The 22,044-nt window shown below is 42.3% G+C and overlaps 1 long non-coding RNA gene across 3 annotated transcripts; it reads right to left on the bottom strand.

Annotated features, from left to right (window-relative positions):
- Nucleotides 1-542: 542 nt before the first annotated feature.
- LOC110720476 lies at nt 543-21,310 on the bottom strand. 3 transcript variants are annotated; one of them, XR_002511334.1, is made up of 7 exons: nt 20,876-21,310; nt 20,286-20,407; nt 18,719-18,858; nt 17,213-17,295; nt 3,853-3,958; nt 2,575-2,627; nt 543-1,015 (listed from the first exon to the last, which is right to left on the bottom strand). It is a non-coding gene; the product is annotated as an uncharacterized LOC110720476 (long non-coding RNA). The 3 variants fall into 3 exon arrangements; XR_002511335.1 differs by lacking the exon at nt 2,575-2,627; XR_002511336.1 differs by lacking the exons at nt 543-1,015; nt 2,575-2,627; nt 3,853-3,958; nt 17,213-17,295 and adding an exon at nt 17,640-18,055.
- Nucleotides 21,311-22,044: the final 734 nt, after the last annotated feature.

Consider the following 22,044-nt stretch of genomic DNA (forward strand, 5'->3'; position numbering starts at 1 on the left):
CTTACTGTATAGTTTTTCTTTGTTTTGCCCAGGCTGCTTGTAGCCTTTTAGTCTGCTCCCAATTTGGGACAAGTTGTAAAAAGTTTTTTGAGCTATAAAACTTTTACACTGATTTACCAAAAAAAAAAAAAAACCATTAGATAATTTTTTTAAAAAAAATTAAATTGTTAAACCAATTAAACAATGACACGTGTCTTAAATACCTGTTTGTATTTTTAATCAAGTCACCAACCGATCATAACTTGTTTAAAACGGACACTCCCTAAAGTTCGTATTTTTTAGAATAATCAAAACTTTGACTTGTTTTTGGCAGACCGCTCAAAGTTTGTATTATTTTTTACAATTTTTCCTAGAAATTATGTTAGATGAAATTTATTTAGATATCTTTCTTCCATACTATCATGCATTCAATCTCTGAAGTGCATCAAGGAATTCATACCACCTAAGAAACATCAAAGTAGTTCCTGCATAAACATTACTGGAGAGTGGAGATTTTCAAACTACTTTACCAAGCGAAATTGTAAGTTTGTAACTATAACAATAGCAAGTCATAACCTCCTGAAATAATACTAAGGAAATTTAGCAAAGACACTCTAAGAATAAATTTTACAGAATGTGAAGATAAATGAAACAAAAGATAAAGAACACATCACATGTAAATTTAATGAACACCACAAAATGCAGTCTTTAAAAAGCAAGTTGCTAGTTACATAGAGAAAAAAATTAAAAAAGGTACAAATAAGCTTGCAATAAACTAAACACATCAAGCAGCCTCAAAGATTTTGCAATAGATCTCTTGGGTTCAGTTCTTTGTCCCAGCATTTCTTTGCCATGCCCCTTCTGGTTCTAGCTACAAAATTTTCATGCTAAGCAAAAACCATGTCATCAGGAGCATATTTACGAGCTTTGACCAAGTCTTCTCTAGCTGAATCTGTTTATTTGCCCTAGTTCTGTTCTTGTGTTTCCCCCATATGTACAATGCTCAAACGTTATTTTCATCATCCTTGGCTAGAACCTAACACCAAATCAACCAGTAAGTATTCGGTATCACGAGACCTAAAGCAGTGTACTGTGAACTGCGAACATAGCACAAAATAAGCTAAATATTTTTAAACTATAAAAAGTAAAGGAGCATAACAAAGATTTGATGTATGAATTTCCTCCCCTACAACATTCAATTCAATAAGTTTCTTGCTGCCAGATTACTAATTCACATAACATCCTAGTTTGCCGTCATTATGTCCTTTATGTACTTTTTTTGCAAATTCATGTGGTACTGGCTTACTGCAGATAATCTTCAAGGTATATGATTTTCAAAACTGACAATTTTTTTAAATTTCTTTCTTTTCTGAATAGAAATGCATGCATATACATGGTTGTTGGCTAATGAATCTACGCTGCCCCACTTTGAATCACTTATACTTGAAGTCAATGGAACTATCTATGAAGCTACATTTGTTCCAAATTCTATATTCTACTTTTTATTTAATCACACCTCCTCTTAATTTACTTATTTTAGGTTCATTTAGAGAAACCACAAGAAAGAGTTTCTGTAATTCTTTGAAATAGAAGGAAACGGGATACCTCATGGACAACTGATTTTAAAAAATCAAATCCCAGAAATATAAGGCAAAGGCAATGGTAAAAGGCTATTCTCCACCAATTAAAATGAAAATGATGTTTTAAATGTGGCGAGGGAAATGAAATTGTGGCATTGAATGTTGAGATTAATCAAATAAATGTCAATTACTCAAAGAACCACCTCAATTGCAACGATTGACCCAAAAAAAAGTGTCTAATGAAGTTTAAGACAATGAATCCCATCTCTTAATTTAATTTATTTTCCTTATCACCCTTTTGTCTAGCCTCAATTACTATGACCCAGATATCAAATCAATAATCCCACAACTTCAGAATCTAACTTCAAAGATTAACGCATACTAATAGAAAGAAAGGGGGAAAAATGACAAAAATCAAAGATCAATTGTAATGAAATTGGGGAATGTATGTAACAAACAGTTAGTTCATTATCTTAAACAACCCAGAAACTGAAAGCAAATTAAAGAACTGGTATAAGTCAATAAATCAATAACCATATAGTACTTTGTAAAAAAGCCAACAAGCAATACATGCCAATATTTAACCCAAAATGCTTAACATACACAAGCAATAACCAGATAGGCTGTGGCATTAGCCGATAGAGGTGTTGGCAACAATGGGAGCAGTTCTGCCATCAGATCAGCGAAAATGGAAGCAAGGCAAGAAAAAAAAATGGGGAAAACAAACGAGGTTTGTGGGTCTGCAATCATAGTAAATTATTCTCGCTTATAGTACCAAGAAAATGACTCGTATAATCTTTCATGACGAGTACTTTTAACTGATTGTTTAATAATCCACCTTAAAAGAACCCTCTAAATTGACTCAATCAATTACCAAATTAGGTTCCCAAATTCATATAAAATTCCTTTTGCTTTAAAATATCAATAAGGTTACTTTTATAATCTTTTATAGCTTCACTAATAATATATTTGTAGCTATTAGTTCAATATGGTGGGTCGTTGTGAAAATACGTACCTTTGAATCACCTGATCTTCAAAACATCCACCACCACTACTGCCACCGCTAATCTTAACAAAGTGGAGAGTCAAACAATGTAAATCCCATATATATAACCTCACATTAACATACATAAGTATCATCCAATTTTCCATAATTGTCGACGATAGGGGAGTTGTAAACTCTCAAGGGAGCCAAGGCTTCTCCATTATGAGAATTTGAGAGTAAACTACATTCTACAGTACTAATGAAAAGCTTCACTTATCTCATCTTAAAATATCACATGCTGACTTTTATTGTTCAGGCTTGGAAATTAAAGATATCATCACTCTCAAATTGTTCAAATGAGTATAAATTAGGTCTTCCTTGATAAGCATCATATACAAGAGTAATGATTACTCTTAGCCTAATAAACTGATCACATGTTTCTACAACTATTGACAATAAAGGTGTTCAAGGCTACAAGCCTACAATAAATGATTCAGCTTGTAAGATTAAGATTTATGTGTTATATTGCCAGCAGAATCAGAGGGGAAAATGAAGAAATAATTTAGTGAAATAACAAGTATGATACAAATATGACAAACCTGATCAAGTGCAGACACAGAGGTCCAAACACATGCCCACATCTAACAACATTATTTTCTTTATTATCATAAAATTTTACTGCTATTTGAAAATAAGTGTGCAACATCTTTATCAAAATTGCTCAGTTTTTATTTTTTTCTTTTTTTTTGGGTTGGGAACGAATAGGCTCGATCTGACAAATATTTGGATACAAACTGCAAAAGAATCACAAAAGACAAAGTAAGGAAGAAAGACATTTTGAATTACCCAGATTAATATACTATACAAACCATTATGCACGATGCTACTTTTGCAAGGATATATAGCTAAAAACATTTAGGTAAAACTTAATACATATATAATTTATAAAGTGCAAGCTACTTTTTACTTCCAGATAACCATAGAAAGTGTTTCTTGAGAAGTGGTAGATGTGGACAGATTCAAGGTCAGAAGTGGAACTTGGGTAAGGTGGGTAGCAACTGCCTGGTGCTCCCATGGTACACACAACATGAATACATCATTCGAACACCGACATGGCTTAACTCGGATTAATTTTACTTGTACTTCACTACGCTCAATTTTGTGCTTAATTTTGATTAGGCTCCAAATATCATATAGAATTCTTGTCGCTTTAAAATATCAATATATATAATCACGTGCATAATCATTCGAAACATCATTAAGTATGATTATTAGTTGGTTTTTTGATGATTAATAAAGAAAGCTTACCTCATAATCTAATTCATTGAAGGATGGAAAATTCAGAAGCCGCTTCAACTTTAAAAACCAACTTTAAAACCTCATATCTCTGCCATTGCTCCTCTGATTTTCAATCCTGTTCAGCTTTCAAAGAGGATTTATTTTATATCTAAATCATAATTATGAAGAGATTAAGAGAATCATAAATAAAATGAAAACAACAAGATGAAGCAGTCACAGATCAAAATTGAATATAAAATTTGAAAGATACACAATTTGAGGTAATCTAAAGCTCAGGAATGAGCTCAATCTGAAGAAGTAGGTAATTGCCTCATAGGAAGGTTGGAAATAACATATATTGAAGGCAGACCCATCATACTTTAGAATTAAAGACCACCACCACACTAGTCTCACTTCACAAACAATATGACAGCCCAAAATTTATGCCAAAACAATGTGTTTGGGTCCAATTTAGTCCAATTGGGCCTAAGCACTAAATGATCCAATTAAAAGCCCAAGGTCAAGGTTCAACTCTCCAATTGTGCTAAAGTCAAAGGTCAGCCCACAAAGCAAGCCAATTGGGCTAAGGCCCAACCTCTCCATGTATGATGAGGTATAAAAGCCATCATATTGATACATTCAAAGGGGAGATTCATTCTGATTCATTCATAGATTCATATGTTCATTCATATATTCTGAGATATTCCAAAAAAGCCTCAAGCAACAAACTCTCTTGCATAGTGTCTTCTTCTTACACATTGTACTGACTTTAGCATCGGAGGGGCCTTCCTCGGCAACACCCCCGAGGCTAGTTTACGTGTGTTTACTGTGCAGGAAATCTTCGGCCCAACATAACTTGGACCGAATCCAGCCTTCTCCATTTCAGCGGACCTTCGGCAAGGTCCCATTGTTTTCACCCGAAACAATTTGGCGCCGTCTGTGGGGAAGACTTTCAAAAATCTTTAAGCCAAATTCCTAACCAAGATCATCTTGCAATTATCTTAGCAGCAATGGCTAAGAACCGCAAGAGCAAAAGCCTCCGTCAAGGAGCGGGCGAAAAGCCTAAAACCCCTACACCATCGCCCTCGCCGGACCGGAACTCTCCCAAGGGTGCCGGCTCGGGGGGAGGATCATACAAGGAGGATTCCCTATCTCCCGTAATTCATGACTCTCAATATAGGCCGGGTCACTCTCGGTCTAGCAGGGGTCAGTCCGATCATAGGACATATTCAGTGTCCCAAAGCCAACCATCGGCTGCGCGCCCTCATTCCCACACTCGGCCGAGGACCCCTTTGACGGGGCCCAGCTCGGAAGAGGTGGCAAGAGCGCTGGCAGTACTCATGGAGGCGATGAGGGCACAAAATATGCCACCACCTCGTGATCGAACTCCTCCGCATACCCGGCATCAGCGGAGGAAGTTAGACCATGATGGTGGGAAGCTTCCTTCCTTCCGGGAACTGGAAGAGTGGGAGGAGGATTCTTGGAAAAATGAAAAACAGAGGAAAAAGAACCCTCAATTTTTAAAAGGATCCTCATCCTCAAGACCAGAAGCGCATAAGAGCAGCAGCTCAGCTTCTCGGCCAGAATCTACTCACCGAGAACCTGAGACTGTTCGCAGAAGCGTCCTTGACCGACTCGGCGGCCAGGAACCGAGCGTGCGTAGTCGCCTCTCGTTCCCTGCAGCCGAGGCCCAGACTTCCCAGCCAGGGACGAAAACCACTCCTACCTCTCTAAGAGGGCGGAGCGCGGTCCCTTCGGCCAGGAACAAGGGCAAGGCCGTTATGCTACCCGCTAGTTCACCATTCGAGCAATGGATACTGGAAGAGCGCGTACCCACGGTTAAAATCCCTTCGCACATCACATATGACGGGACCACGGATCCGAAGGACCACGTGGCCTCGTATGAGACTCATATGCATCTTTGCCCCAGATCCGAGGCGGCTTGGTGCAAATATTTCCCAACCACTCTCAAGGGGGTCGCGCAAGCGTGGATCTCCAAGGGAGTAAGGCAAGGCTCCGTAACAGGGTGGGATGATTTGTCCTCCAAGTTCAGGAGCAAGTTTTCCACGGCAAACCGCCGAGAGAAGACTACCGCAGAGCTCATGAGTCTGCAACAGGGGGAAACCGAAAGCCTCCGAGACTACCTGACCCGTTTCAGTAACGAGTCATCAAGCGTCTCCCAGCTGGACCAGGGGCTAGCCGTTTTCGCAATTCAGAATGGCCTTCAGCCAGGAAAGTTCCTAGACTTCATGGTCATGCATACCCCGCAGACTTTGGAGGACGCTCTTAGTGCTTCGGATAAGTTCATCCGAGCCGAAGAATGGAACAAAGCGAAAACCCAACCTCAATCCGGGGGAGGGAAACAGAGGCAAATACCCTTGTCTGAAGGCCAAGGCCATAAGGCAAAGGGAAAGTCAAAGGCCCCGGAGCAATCTTTGGCCAACGACCCAAAGAAGGAAAGATTTGCCTCATACACAGGCAGATACGAGTCCTACACTCCGCTCTCTCTTCCACGCGCCAAAATTTACAGTGTGACGAAGGAGGAGCAGAGTTAGCGAAAGCCGAGACCACTCCCAGAGTGGTATCAGCGAAAAAATAAAAATCAGTGGTGTGAGTTCCACGAGTCTTCGGGCCACAACACTGAGGAGTGTATCCAACTGAAGGACCAGATAGAGGACATGGTCCGGAAGGGATACTTGAAAAAATACATCGCGGATCACCGCGAGAAAAAAGAATCCGAGAGGTCAGCAAAGGACCCTCGGCAGGACCTTGATTTCCCCCGGAAAAACAGTAAAAAGCCGGAGGGGAAATTCCCTCCGATCAATGTTATCTCGGGAGGAATATACTCTCGGAGGGAGCACAAGCGCCACCTTAGAGCTTTGACTCACCAGGTGAACAACGCTGACATTCAATCTCCCCAGTCGCCGGTGCCGAACATGACGTTCACAGCCGCCGACTGCCGGGGGATTACGTTCCCTCACGAGGATCCGTTGGTGATCATCGCCACGGTGGCCAACCACGACGTCAGTAAGGTCCTTGTTGACGGTGGCAGTGGAGCAAACATTCTGTTCCGAAAGGCCTACAATCAAATTAAGCTGAAGCCCAAGCACCTTACGCCGGTACCCTATCCGGTATCCGGCTTCAATGGGGCTTCAACTTATCCAGATGGGAAGGTGACACTTCCTGTCACCATCGAATGCGATGAGGCAGCCCGGAACGTCATGATTGAATTTTTGGTCATCGACGCTCCTTCAGTGTACAACGTGATTTTGGGGAGACCCATAATTCACGAGATCCAAGGGGTCGTCTCAACTTATCATCAGCTGATGATTTACGTCTCAGACGCCGGCTTCCCCGAAAGGATACAGGGCAACCAAAAGGACGCCCGAAGGTGCAACTACCTCAAGCCATCCAGTAGTCGCCCAGATGACGACAAGGATGAGGAGGAGAAAGAAAAAGAAAGAGAGCCAAGCACAAAAAAGCCGAAAGGCCTAAGTGCTTCGGCCCAAGGATCTGTACCCAGAGGTAAAGGGCCCGAAAGGGAAAAGGCTAGCTCCTCAGCTGAGCCGCAAGACTCAGAGAGCCAGCCGAAGAACAAAAAGACTGGGACACCTGCTGACATTGGCAGCAGGCCAGATAATGAAGAGTCCAATCCATCAGCAATGGACATGGACCAACAGACTGAAACAGTTGAGTTGGCCGAAGGAGACGCTGAGAAATGTGTAACAATCGGGATGGACCTTGATCCGAACACCCGTTGCGAACTTATTCAGCTCCTTCGGGATAACAGAGATGTGTTTGCTTTCTCGGCAGCTGATATGCCCGGGATAAGTTCAGACCTCATCTCCCATAAGCTTAATGTTGACCCGACGTGTCGACCAGTTAAGCAAAAGAAGCGGAATTACTCCGCCAATAAGAACCGAGACATCGCAGCCGAGGTCAAAAAATTATTGGAGGCAGGATTCATTGAACCTTGACAATATCCAGAATGGTTGGCAAATGTGGTGATGGTTCAGAAGCCCAATGGTACCTGGAGGATGTGCGTTGACTTCACGGACCTAAATAAGGATTGTCCAAAGGATTTCTATCCCTTGCCGAGAATCGATCAGCTAGTCGATTCGACAAGTGGCCATGCCTTGCTTAGCTTCATGGACGCATTCTCGGGGTATCATCAGATCTTTATGCACCCCGACGATCGAGCCAAGACAGCATTCGTCACAAACGCTGGGGTGTACAATTACAAAATGATGCCCTTTGGATTGAAAAATGCGGGGGCAACCTATCAAAGGCTGGTGGATCAAGTTTTCGCCGATCAAAAGGGCCGAAACATGGAAGTCTATGTTGACGATTCGATCGTCAAAAGCAAAAAAGTAGAGGACCATGTAAAGGACCTGGCTGAAACTTTCGCCACCTTGAGAAAGCATCAAATGAAGCTGAATCCGAAGAAGTGTGTCTTCGGCGTGAAGTCAGGGAAATTCCTGGGGTTCATGGTCAGCAAAAGGGGGATTGATGTCAATCCCTCTAAAGTCAAAGCGGCGCTCGACCTTCCTGAGCCGAAAACGAAGCGGGATGTTCAGCGGCTCACCGGAAGAATGGAAGCCCTCTCGAGGTTCATTTCCAGAGCTTCGGATAAGGGGTTACCTTTCTTCAAAGCCCTAAAACTCCCGAAAACAAAAGAGCTCGTTTGGGAGGAAGAGCAAAAAGACGCCTTTAAACAGCTTCGGGAGCATCTGGCTCAACTCCCAACGCTGGCTAGCCCAGCTGAAGGAGAAACTTTGTACCTATATGTGGCCGTTAGCCCAGCCACCATCAGCGCAGTATTGCTGAAGGAAGAGGGTAAGAGTCAGCAATCGATCTACTTCGTCAGTCATACACTGACGGATGCCGAGACTCGCTATCCTCTACTCGAGAAAGTTGCTTTCGCGGTAGTAGTAGCTGCTCGGAAGCTGAGGCCCTATTTTGATTCCCATCAAATAGTGGTCTTAACTGATCAGCCGTTGGAAAAAGTTCTCGGCAAGGTTGAAAAATCTGGTAGGCTAGCCAAGTGGGCTTTTGAGCTCACCGAATTCAGCATCAGCTACCGTCCGAGGGCTGCCATTAAGGCTCAAGCCCTAGCGGATTTCTTGGCCGAATGCTCATACCAAGAAGCGCTAGACAGTGAAAAGAAAGTCTGGACCGTGTTTACGGATGGGTCTTCCACCGAAAACGGTTCGGGGGCAGGAGTAGTGATAACTTCTCCCGAAGGCAAATCCTTTGAGTATGCACTAAAGTTTTCTTTTAAGGCCTCGAACAATGAAGCCGAGTATGAGGCAGCAATCGCCGGCCTAAAATTGTGCATCTCCTTGGAAGCCGATCATGTCTGCTTAAAAACAGACTCTCAGCTAGTTGCATATCAGATCAGTGGCAGCTACGAGGCCAAAGAGCCCTCCATGATAGCTTATCTTGCCAAGATCAAATCAGTCATTGCAGAGCTGAAAACTTTTGAGGTTCAGCTGATCCCAAGGGGTCAGAATACTCAAGCCGATGCACTCTCCAAACTTGCTAGTTCATCTTTTACCGAGCTGAACAGATCTGTATATGTAGAAGTGCGTCGAGAGAGAAGTGTCGACGAAGCACCTGAAGTGTGCTGCGCTGACCCAGAGCCTAGTTGGATGGACCCCATCCTAGCTTTCAAGCTTCGGGGAGAAACTCCTGAGGATAAAGCTTTGGCCTCCAAGATGAAGAGAACCAGTTCTAGGTTCATTGTCTTCAGGGGGGAACTTCTGAAAAAGTCCTTCTCAGCCCCATTGCTGAAATGCGTGGGACCAACAGATGCAGATTATATCCTACGGGAGATTCACCTCGGCATCTGTGGGAACCACATTGGGGGAAGAACCTTAGCCCACAAGGCATTGAGGGCTGGATATTACTGGCCCACCATGATCGCAGATGCTAAGGAGCTGGTTCGGAAATGCGAAAAATGTCAAAAATACGCTCCAGTTATCCATCAGCCAGCAAGGGATCTTCAGCCGATCCTTAATCCACTCCCGTTTGCCCAATGGGGACTGGATATACTGGGACCATTTCCAGAGGCTGTGTACCAGAAAAAATGGCTGATAGTTGGAGTTGACTACTTCAGTAAATGGATCGAGGCCGAAGCAGCCTCGAACATTACAGAGCAAACTGTCAGAAAATTTATCTGGCAGAATATCATCACTCGCTTTGGCATCCCGAGAGTATTTGTCTTCGATCATGGGAGGCAATTTGATAACTTACCGCTGAAGCGGTATACAGATCAGTTCGGCATCAAACTGGCATATTCAGCGGTATGCCACCCGCAAAGTAACGGACAAGCCGAAGCTGCAAATAAACAGATCTTAAGTGCCCTCAAGAAGAGGGTGGAAGATCAAAAGTCCAAGTGGCTGGAGGAGCTCCCTGGAACCCTTTGGTCCCTTCGGACAACTGAAAAAGAGGCAACGGGCCACTCACCTTTTGAACTGGTGTATGGTGTCGAAGCCGTCCTTCCAGTGGAAATTGGCTCTGAGAGCCTTCGAGTGCACCACTTCTCGGCTGAGAATGAGCGACTGATGAGGGAATCTCTTGATTTCCTCGACGAAGTAAGAGACTCAGCCCGAGATAGAATGGCCGCCTATAAGCAGAGAATCAGCAAATTTTATAACCGAAGGGTCCATGCAAGGCCTCTCAAAATTGGAGACCTTGTCCTTCGGAATGCTGTTGCAGTTCAGAAAGGCCGAATCCATGGGAAACTCTCAGCTGCATGGGAAGGACCTTATGAAATTTATGATGAGCTTCAGCCAGGGACATACCGACTTCGGCAGTTGGATGGAACTGAGTTGAAAAATCACTGGAACGCTGATGTACTGAAAAAATACCATGTGTAAACCCTTCGGGGCAGAACAATCTTTGTAAGTACATTTTGAACTAATGAAAGGCCTTGGAGCCGCCATTTATATAAATGTTTGCAACTTTTTATCCTTTCAAAATTTTCTTTGTTCTATCTACTCTTTAAGGGTTTTTTATTCAGCCTCGTCTGAAACCTTCGCCTTCGGGTAACTGGGTTTCAGATTGCTGACAAAACTCGTCTTTTTAAAGAACACTGGTCTTTCAGCTGAAGTCAAACTTCAGTAAGACTTGTTCTCCAAAGACATGAGTCCATGGACAATTCTGGGATATTGCCTTAACTGAGCCTTGTATCCCAGAGAGCCATTATCCGAAACATTGCCTTAAGTTGGCCCTGTGTTTCGGGTATCCATTTTTCAAAGATAGACAGAAAATCAAGGATAACAGCAACAGTTGAAAATTTTTATATCAGCCTCGTCTGAAACCTTCGCCTTCGGGTAACTGGGTTTCAGATTGCTGACAAAACTCGTCTTTTTAAAAGAACACAGGTCTTTCAGCTGAAGTCAAACTTCAGTAAGACTTGTTCCAAAGAGGTTAGTCCATGGACAATTCTGGGATATTGCCTTAACTGAGCCTTGTATCCCAGAAAGCCATTATCCGAAACATTGCCTTCAGTTGGCCCTGTGTTTCGGATATGCGTCTTTTTAAAGAACACTGGTCTTTCAGCTGAAGTCAAACTTCAGTAAGACTTGTTCTCCAAAGACATTAGTCCATGGACAATTCTGGGATATTGCCTTAACTGAGCCTTGTATCCCAGAAAGCTAATATCCAAAGCATTGCCTTCAGTTGGCCCTGTGTTTCGGATATCCAACTTTCAGATGAAGTCAATCTTCAGTAAGACTTGTATCCCAGAAGCACTGCCTTCAGTTGGCCCTGTGTTTCGGATACCCATTTTGAAGAAGTGAAGAAATTGCTTATTCCGCTGAAGTCATACTTCAATTTCTGGGGGGCAAGAAGCACTCTCAGTGCAAGTATGTACGGCAGAATTGAAGAAACAGAAACAGTAAAGCATTCAAAAACAAAGCAACTGAAGAAAAGAGCATCAGATATATAATTCATGCTCAGAAATTGAGCTACAAGTTCAATTAAACTGTATCGGCAGCCGCCCACAAGCGGAAAATAACAGCTGCCGAAATACGTACATAAGCAAAAAAAAAATAAACTGATGTACGACAAGGCAAGCTGAAGCAAAAAACAAGGCAAAAAATTCAGAAAGCGACAAGTCTAAAGTTAAGCACATGATGAACCGCAAGATTCTGAAGACGACTGCCCGAGTTCCTATGCTTCAGCCTGAGGATCAGACTGATCAGCGTTGAGCCCCATGGTGGCCTCAGCCCCAGCAGCAGAAGAAGCGGGCTTTGCACTCTGCCGAGCCTCCCTTTCCCTCTGTTCAGCTTCCAACTCCATTCTCTCAGCTTCCTCTTCGGCTTCCTCAGCCTTAAGGATTTCAGCTTCGGCTGGAGTTGCATACTTCATATGAGGGTCTTCGGGATTCTGGACCCATTCAGCACACTTAGACCAGTCCAGCTTCGGTTCAGCATGAAGGCAGACTCTTCGGCATACTCGGAACCCGTTTCTGAAACCCATCTCATATTCCTCTTGGGTATAGACACGGACTTTGAGTAGAGCCTCAGCATCAGCCAGCTTCTTCTGGGTCTCCTCCAAGTCTTCCTTGGATTTCTTCAGCTCATCAGCGAGCTTGGAGGAGGAACCTTTCAGCTCATTCAGCTCCTGCTGAACTTGGGAAGCCTTTGTCTGAGCTTGGGCCACTTCAACTTTTTGTGTCATCAGTTGATCCTCAGCCTCATGGAGTTTAACTCTGAGCTTCGGCAGCAGCAGCAGCCTCTGAGAGTTGGACATCTTTGGCCCGGAGCAGCTCTTCAGCAGCCATTCGGCTAGCTTCAAGAGCTTCTAGACGTTGCTGCACTTCAGCTTGTGCAGCAGCTCCTTCCTGAATACGGCTCTCAACAACAGCCTTGAATTTGGAGACGTCCACTCCCATATGCTCCTGGAGGAATTTCTCCCCTTCCATCAGTGGGGGAAAAACTTCCTTCTCCATAGCGTCGCAGAAGGTTTTGAGGGCTTCAGCAGCTCTTTTCTCATACTCCTCACCCTTCTGCTGCTTCTCTTCAGCTGCTGCTTGCTTCAGCTTAGCAAGCTTTGATTCCTCTTCAGCCACCTTCTTGTCGTGCACAGCAGCGTCTACCCTATCTTGTAGGGTATCTATCAGCTCTACAGTGAGAGTCTGATTGTGCACGAACTGAAAACAGGAAGACAAAAAAAAAAAAAAATATATATATATATATATATAAAGAGCTGAATTTCAGAGGAAATGAAGACAAGGAAAATTACCTGCATCATCAGCAGTTGGTTAGACCTGGCTGGGTCAGGAACTGATCTGCTGGATTCGCCCATCCCAGCAGTGGCCTTCAGCGACCAGATCCTTGCCCTATCTACTTCGGACATGCCAGCAAAATCGCCGAAGTAGGCTGCAGCTCCTTCTCGGTTCTGACCCCATATGAGGTCCCAGATGTGGTCTGGGATTGGAATTCGGGGGGCCGAGAAACCCATTTCTGCAGATTGCAGAGTCTGGAAAGAAGGGAAGGATGACGATGGAGCTTGATTAGCTTTGGATGGCTCAGCATCATCCTTCTCAGAGGAGTCAATTACTATGACCTCCTCTTCTTCAGGGGTGAGGACGAAAGCCTCAACCTCTCTTGCGATGTCTGCCGTGAAGCCCTCAGCACTGGACATCACGGCATCCTTGTTTTCGTGCTCAGCAGCACTCTCCCTAATTTCTTCTTGGACCCCTCCCTTAGATTCGGGAGTTCTCTGATCCACCTCCATCTCAGGAGGTGGCGGAGGGGTCTTTTGAGGTGATTGGGGTGGTGGCCGGGGAACCCTCGGCGATCCATTGCCTTCCTCGGGTTCCCTTATTGCAACGCCGATGGTCATCGGCCTCCTCTGAAAGTCATGAGGGCCGATGATGGCCATCCTTCGGCGCCTTTTCAGAAGGGGCTGCTCGTCCATATCTGAGTCTGAGGACTCTCCTTGTATTTGATCTTCGGGACGAGCAGGAGCTTTCCCTTCTCTGTGTCTGTTACTCTCTTCAGACTGTAACAGACAGGGGGGAAGGAAGAATGTGAGTAAAAAAAAAAAAAGAAGAAGAAAAGAAAAAAGAAAAAGTTAAGTCTGAAAGCTCACCGAGGTCTTCAGCAAAGCCTCGTCTTCTTCAGCTGCTCTAGCTGCAGCTTCTGCTTCAGCAGCTCTGGAGGACCCTTCTCCTCCTTCGCAAGCTTCGAGAACCCGTGCAACCTCTTCGGCTGTGCGGGCAGCTTCAGCTTCTTCGTCCAGCAGCTGAAACCAGGGGTCTCTCTTCTTCCACCAAGGCTTCTGCCTCTGATACAGAGCAACAGCCTCAATTTGGAAGTGGGAAGAGTCTAGATGAACTTCCCTATTCCTCGGCTCAGTGATAGACGGGGCCCGTTCAGTTACAACTCGTTCTCGGTTGACACCAAGACGAGCGTAGTTAATGCCAACGTTGGTCTCGTCCCGCTCTGAAAAAAGGAAAGGGGAAAGGTTAGCTCAGATAGGTTGGCACAGCATAAAAAAGCGAAGCGAGAGAAGAAAAAGAGATAGTTAAAAAGCCTCGGCCCCAGCCGAAGAAGCTTACCATCCTTAAACTTTCGGCTGAGGCCAACAGCTGCTAGCATGTTCTCTTGGAAAACGTAATGCGTATCGGGGAGCCAAGTCTCCGGGATATGCTGCATTCGGCCACTGCCCCCCCGGTTCGGCAGCTTGCCGAAGATATGTTGCTGATCCAGGTTCGGATCCGCCCCGTTATCTGCGGGGGGACCTAGACTTCCCATTTCGGGATCAGGCTCAGCGAGGTACCGGGGAGCGCTGAAGACGCAAGGGTGGCCCGGATCTGTGGGTGCCCTAACCCAAATCCATTGACCTCTCCAGTCCTTGTCTGAAGAGTCGTTTGGCCACATGGTTAGGTATTGGGGTCGGGACTCAATCCGGTACCACCCAGAACCATGGCTTCCGTGCCCACTTTGAATATTTGGCACTAGCCGATGGAGCTTTTTGAAGCAGTGCAGGTTCGGCACGTACTTGAAGAACTTGTAGACCCATAAGTATGTCATCACCCTTCGGATGCTGGTGGGAGTTAACTGACATAGAGAGATGTTGTAATGGATCAGCAAGTCTCGGACGAATACGTCCAAAGGGAACCTCAGCCCGTACTGAAGCTGTCTTGTGTACACCCCCACATACCCCGGGGGTGGACGATGGATTCTATCGGATGCCGAGGGCATTCGGCACCAATACCCATCAGCTTCAAAAATTCCGTAATGCAACTCAATTTGCTCGGCAAATCGATATTGATCGGCATTCTCCACCCACCATGGGTAGGGGCGGTTCTTTATCATGGCCGAAGCAACTTCGGCATTCTCCCATTCTGAAAACCCGGGGAGGATATCCCAAAGGACAGCGGGAACTTCATCATCCCGTCCAGAAGCGCTCGGCTCCTCCGTTCTCTGAGGAGGAGCCGAGGAAAGGGGAGTCGCCCTAATCCCTTCAGCAGGATCAGACTCTGGCCTTTGTCCATTCCAGGTCCCAATCCTGTTCCTAGGATCGGGAATCGGCCTTGCTCTTCTTGGAGCACGGGCTCTACCTCTAACTCCTCTTGCCATTGATTATTTCGAAGAAAAAAGTCGAAAGAAAAGGGGAAGGAGTTCGAATTCGAAGAAAAATAAACTGAAATCAAAGGAATTTACCTTAATCTGAAGCGAAAGTTGCCGATTTACGAGTTCGTAGTGGCAAGTCTCAGTTTCTAAGCTTAATGCTCGGGGAATTTGCGAAGTTTTGATGCGGGTTCTTGGTTTCTCTCTCGAGAATTTTGGGTTTGTGTTGGTGAATAAGTGAGGAGAGATGACGCGCCTCTGTTTATATCTCCAGGTACGGGATACGAGGAGTCTGCGTTTTAATTTCTCTTAAGTACTCCACTAAGTAACCGTTAAACACATGATCTTGTGATTAAACTGCCCATTATCCGTCCAACTTCCACAATCATTAATCGTTGTTATCTCATTAATTACGGTTTAAATTCAAATTTTTGGATTAATTAAATCATTTACTTCCCTCCTTTTCTGAATTAAATCAAACCCGACCCGTCATCCTTCCAAATCGGGTCTGGGGGGCAAGTTGTTTGGGTCCAATTTAGTCCAATTGGGCCTAAGCACTAAATGATCCAATTAAAAGCTCAAGGTCAAGGTTCAACTCTCCAATTGTGCTAAAGTCAAAGGTCAGCCCACAAAGCAAGCCAATTGGGCTAAGGCCCAACCTCTCCATGTATGATGAGGTATAAAAGCCATCATATTGATACATTCAAAGGGGAGATTCATTCTGATTCATTCATAGATTCATATGTTCATTCATATATTCTGAGATATTCCAAAAAAGCCTCAAGCAACAAACTCTCTTGCATAGTGTCTTCTTCTTACACATTGTACTGACTTTAGCATCGGAGGGGCCTTCCTCGGCAACACCCCCGAGGCTAGTTTACGTGTGTTTACTGTGCAGGAAATCTTCGGCCCAACATAACTTGGACCGAATCCAGCCTTCTCCATTTCAGCGGACCTTCGGCAAGGTCCCATTGTTTTCACCCGAAACACAATGAAAATTAATGTGTATATAATCCATCAGCCTATAACTCTCCTAATCAAACCTTCAGCTGAAAAAATCGAGCTAAACTGTTAATTACAAGTAACCACTCATTCCATATTCAATAATAGGTTATTTGTTATGTATGCTAAAAATCAATTATAACTACTCTGTTTTACAAATTAATATTCATTAGTGCATAAACCCCTCTAATTAATTAACCTTTATTCAGTTATAAAAAGAGAACTACAAGCAACATTCATTTATAGCAATTATTTGCCCATACTATAATCACCATCCTAACCCATTTGCACAATCAAGAGCTGAGAAAAAAAACAAACATTTCAAAGGCTCAATCTCAATGAATCAAACTAAGGCCTACCTCTAATTAATCATTAAACATAGCAAATTAAGGATAATCAATTATCATCAAACACTAACATCAACCACAATCAACAATTTGACGCCCCAAAATTAAAGTAATAAAAAATTCAAAGGCAGAAAGAGATAAATCACACATTCAGTATACTGAACATATGCTTTTTATTGGATTAATAATGAGTGTGTTAAGATTTTATTGCTATTCTGGCTTTCATTTTGTTTATAAAAAGGAACAATCACAATTCTAATTATGATGGTTGTCATAATATGCGACCAAGGTGCCTCAGCCCTACGCCCCTACCTAATCTAATCAAAGTATGATGTGTGACAAATTCAAAGACCAGAGATGCTCATTTGCAAGCCCATTTAACTCAGTGATGCATACGTTAACTCAACCAAGAATAGGTTTCAAGCGACTCTTAATGCCATGAACACATTATACCTGACCCAGGACCCCTTCCAAAGCAAAGTCTCCTCACCAGCCTGAATTCAAAAATATATTTTCCTCTTTTCATATCCTGGAAGCTGTGAATATGTACTTCTGATTAACTGAATATATCAAAAAATAATTTTCTGCCTTGTATTTGAAAATGACAGCATGAGTGAAGAATCACTAGTAGAAAATACGTAATGGCAAGCGGTTCAAACCCCCTAATGGGAAGCAGTTCTGAACCGTATGCTTTTAGGGGGCTTGCCATTAGCCTTTTACATGGCAAGCGGTTCAGAATGGGCTTGCCATTAGTAGTGAATGGGCAGCGGTTTTGGCGCCAAACCGCTGCCCATTATGGCTATAAAAAATAAAAAATAAATAAATTTTATTTTTTTTTTTTTTTTTGGTGTTTTTCACTAAAATTGATACACGAACAAACTATATGTAAAACCAATAATATTTAGATAAATTAATTGATTGTTGTAAGTATTACATTTCATAAAAAAAAAAAAAAAAATTAATACAAGTAATAAAAATGAAAAAGCAGCTTGATTCAAAAAAAAAAATACAACAGCTGTTCCAGTAACAGCTCCACCACCATCCACATGCACCACCACCACCACCATCCACGCACGCGCACCACCACCATCCACCAAATCCCAGCCAGCTTGGCCTAACACGACCCCCACCATCCACCAAATCCCAGCCAGCTTGGCCTAACACGACCCATCCAATAATATTTAGATAAATTAATCCCAGCCCGCTTCGCCCACCAAAACCCCCACCATCCACCAGATCCCAGCCCACTTCGCCCACCACAACCCCCACCAAAACCCCCATCAACACCAGATCGGCCTGAAATAAACCAATTCAACCACACATCACCATAAAATTAAAAAAAAAAATACCATGAATTCCACCATAACCTCGAAATTAGCTTGAAATTTGGGTTTTAAGGGTCAAATTCGACCATGAAAACTCTAGATCTAGAGTTTTATGGTCGAATTTGACCTAAAAAACTCGAAAATGATGGTCTTGGCTCGAATTTGCTCGAAAATGAAAATCGTGGGTCGAATTTGCTCGAAAACCCACTCGCACCATCACCGGACTGAGAAGCCGTCGCTCGTGAGGAGATGAGAGTAAAAAAAAGGAGATGGAGAACGGAGATGGAGGAGAGCTGGAGAGAGAAGTGAGGGCGTGAAAATGGAAGGGAGGAGGAGAGAGAGCGTGAGAAATAGAGGGGAGGAGGAGAGAGAGCGTGAGATTTTTAGGGTTTTTTTTAACAAATGGCAAGCGGTTGACGTTACAAACCGCTTGCCAATTACAATTTTGCAAGCGGTTCACCCTAAACCGCTTGCCATTTACAATATTGCAAGCGGAATTCCAAAACCGCTTGCCATTTGGGGCTTCCCATTACGTTTATTCTACTAGTGAATGATGCATCCATGTTCTTAGCAGTGATAGGATTGATATGATATAATGTATATCAATTTGATTCTCTTTGAGTGCAAGCCTCACCTTTTGGCTATCCACAGAGAAGGGGTGATGAACTGATGATATAACTGCATGTCTACATTGTATCATCAATATCAACTCCAAGGATGTAATGTAGGTAGTATCTCAAAACTTATCCGGTCAATCAGGCACTAACAAAATTCCTGTTCAACAACAAAGGGACAATCACCACCAAAATACGAAATAATACACATCTAAAGGGTTTAACCAAGCTTAGGACATGGAGTTTTGATAAAATCTGACCATGAACACAAAATAGGAAGCAAACCTTTAATATTGTCATACAATCATGAATACCATAACTATAATAAAAATTTATTCCCCCTCCCATCCCGACGAATATAATATAGGCACTATACAACTATACTACATAGAGAATAAGATATAAGCAAATTGTATTGGCATTACATTGAACATTTTAGAGCATTATCTTACTTTCACCACGACCTCGACCATATAATAATAAAAGCATGCAGATACTAAACAGAATCCAATTAGAGATATTTCTTACACCTCCAAGTCCGCAAACCATGTTAATTGTGTGCATAATAATTTCCTCTTTTCTTTTTTGGTTGTGTTACCCCTAAATTCCTGGATTCCTTATACCCAATATCTCCCCTAAAGGATTATAAATTCCTACCAGTTCCTCTACCACATCACTCAAGGTCATGAACGCATGATCCAATCCTCAGTACTACCATAATCACCATCCTAACCCAACTGCACCGTCATAGACTAAGAAAATAAAGTTATAGGCATATACTAAGGAATTTATTTATCTATTTATTAACTGTTATAGCTGAATTTCCCAGAGAAATTCGGGAACTTTTACATAATTTCCTAGATTAGCCATTATTATTCCTTCATCTGGATTCGTGGAATTGTTTATAATTATACTATAACATAAATTCAAGAGTTAATCAAAAAAATAAGAACATCCTTCACAACACAATCCTATGGAGTTCGAAAGGTGAATGTAACTAAGACATATGGACATATAAATTCCCACTACAAGCCTTTCCTATAACTCAACATACAAGCAAATATTATAATTAACACCCAATCAACACTTAATTCAAAATAAAATCCCAAAAAGAAATGCAACAAAGTTTCAGATATCATATTTACCTCACTTTTTATCAGGCAAATAATGTTTCAATTCAAAAACAATTACTTATACCTGATTATTAGTAGGATTAATATTGGACATTAGAGGACCATTATCTTTCTTGATTTCCGCTCACATAATCAGAAATTTATACTCTTTATTTGCGAAACCCTTCTCTGCAATTTTGTAGAAAACCAAATCCTAGTTTAAAACTAAACACATTTCTTCGCAAAACTCATATCTAAAATCCTACAAAAACCCAATTTAAAACTGCAAATCTCAATAAAAAGTATTCAATCAAATTTCACACTAATTTGATTCATTATAAGATTTATAGCCAATAGTTTAATAGTGTCCCTTAGAATAATCCTAAATTGAGTACACTAAAAGTAATTTAATTTCGATGAACCCTAGATTGTGAATTTGATATCTGATGATTGATAAGAAGAAAGAAAATCTTACCTCAAAAGCCACTCCAATGCAAGTAATGTCGAAAAGTTATTTGTGGGCTTCCTCAACTCAAGAGAGATGGAGATGACCTTTCTTAAACATCGATTGTATACCGTACGACTACAATTTGAATTCTGAAAGAGAGCAAAATGATAAAGAAAGAGGAACAAACAACAATGATTTACAAGTTCCCATCATCTCTCTGTAGCTCTCTCCACTCCAATTTAATCTTAACCCACACTATAAGACATCTCAATTTCAATACAACTTAGATTTCAGTTCAATTTCAATACAACTCAATTTCCAGTTCAGTTATGTTGTGATGTGTTCTATTTAGTTCAGTTCAACTCCTAATTTCCTTCTATTATAAAATATTCAGTTCAATGAGAACAAGCCCTAAGTGGAGCAAACTAGTAAAATGCGGATGCTGATATGTGTGCTGATTGGGACAAATTAACATATTGATACATTGTAATTAGATTAATGACTGTTACCCAAGTACCCAACGGCGTCAAAGTGTCGTCTCTCTTATCCACACATCACCATTCACATTGTAGGGTAAGCTCAATGAAAGCTTTAATGGTGGACATGGTCACCCCTACCTTAACTTCACCCTTTAATCATAGGGTTTTCATTTGATTTGGCGGTGAAACTGCCGGAGATGGTAGTGCCGTCGGTGGAATGAAGGTGGCCTGGAGATGAGGAAGCGGTGTCGGTGGAATGAAGGTGGAGATGAGGAAGCGGTGTGGTGGAAGATGGACACGGTGAAGATGGTAGTGTCGGTGGGAGATGGCTGGAGATCGGGGAAGGAAGGAGGAAGCTTCAATGGTGGAAGCTTCAATGGCGTAAGCTTTTCGACACCCCGTTAACTCTTACAGTTAACCTCTGTTAGCAACATCTTCGCCCGACTCAGCATAAGCGTCCACCATTGAATGTTACATCAGACAACGAAAGCTGAGATGTTGCATTCATTGTTTGCTTTATTTACAAATAAGCCATTTGATAGATTAACATAACTTGTTAATCAAATAGATCAATGGGGACCGCCTCTAAGAAGAATAGGATTTCATTAATGAAAGATAGTCAAACGACACTTATAAATAATTCTGAGGAAATCTAAAATTCCAATACAAATACAATTCACCTTATAACTAGTTACATTGCAGATTCGATCAACGATCGTCTTTATAAAAATCTTCATCCGAAACAAAACAATCTGTGAGTTAGCTCTAATTCGGCTTGAGATCCACGGATGAATAGTTGTTTGGGTGAAAAAACTCATATGGTCTTCTAGATAACTTTGGAGATTGTGAACTCTAAATCTTCAATCTTTGGCAGACGAACAAACAAATAAATTAAACCTAACAGAATAAACACCGTCATACAGATGTGATCCTTTATTGAAAGCAATTAATAAGTTTTTTGGGGTTTACCACCAGTTATAACACTGGTGGAAGCCCTTTAAAAATTTTAAATTGAGACCAAAAGAAAAAAATATGGAAGAGAAAGAGACAAAAGGAGAAGATTGAAGGAAAACCTTAAAAAAAAGTAGAGAAAATCTAGCAATGGAGGCTAAAAAACCCTCCCAAGGGGGAAACCCTAGAGGGAACCAAAAAAACCTCTGTTATTGATTATTGATTAGTCGGACATGAGTATTGTTGTTAGAGTAGGTAATTGAGGGTAAAATTGTAATATCAACAATATTAGAAGTTTTTTTGTTTTTATAAAGGTAAGATAAACAGCCTATTACCCTCTTCTTTTGAGCTTCTGG

Source organism: Chenopodium quinoa, unplaced genomic scaffold (genome assembly GCF_001683475.1).
Source record: "Chenopodium quinoa cultivar QQ74 unplaced genomic scaffold, ASM168347v1, whole genome shotgun sequence".
NCBI classification, from domain to species: domain Eukaryota; kingdom Viridiplantae; phylum Streptophyta; class Magnoliopsida; order Caryophyllales; family Amaranthaceae; genus Chenopodium; species Chenopodium quinoa.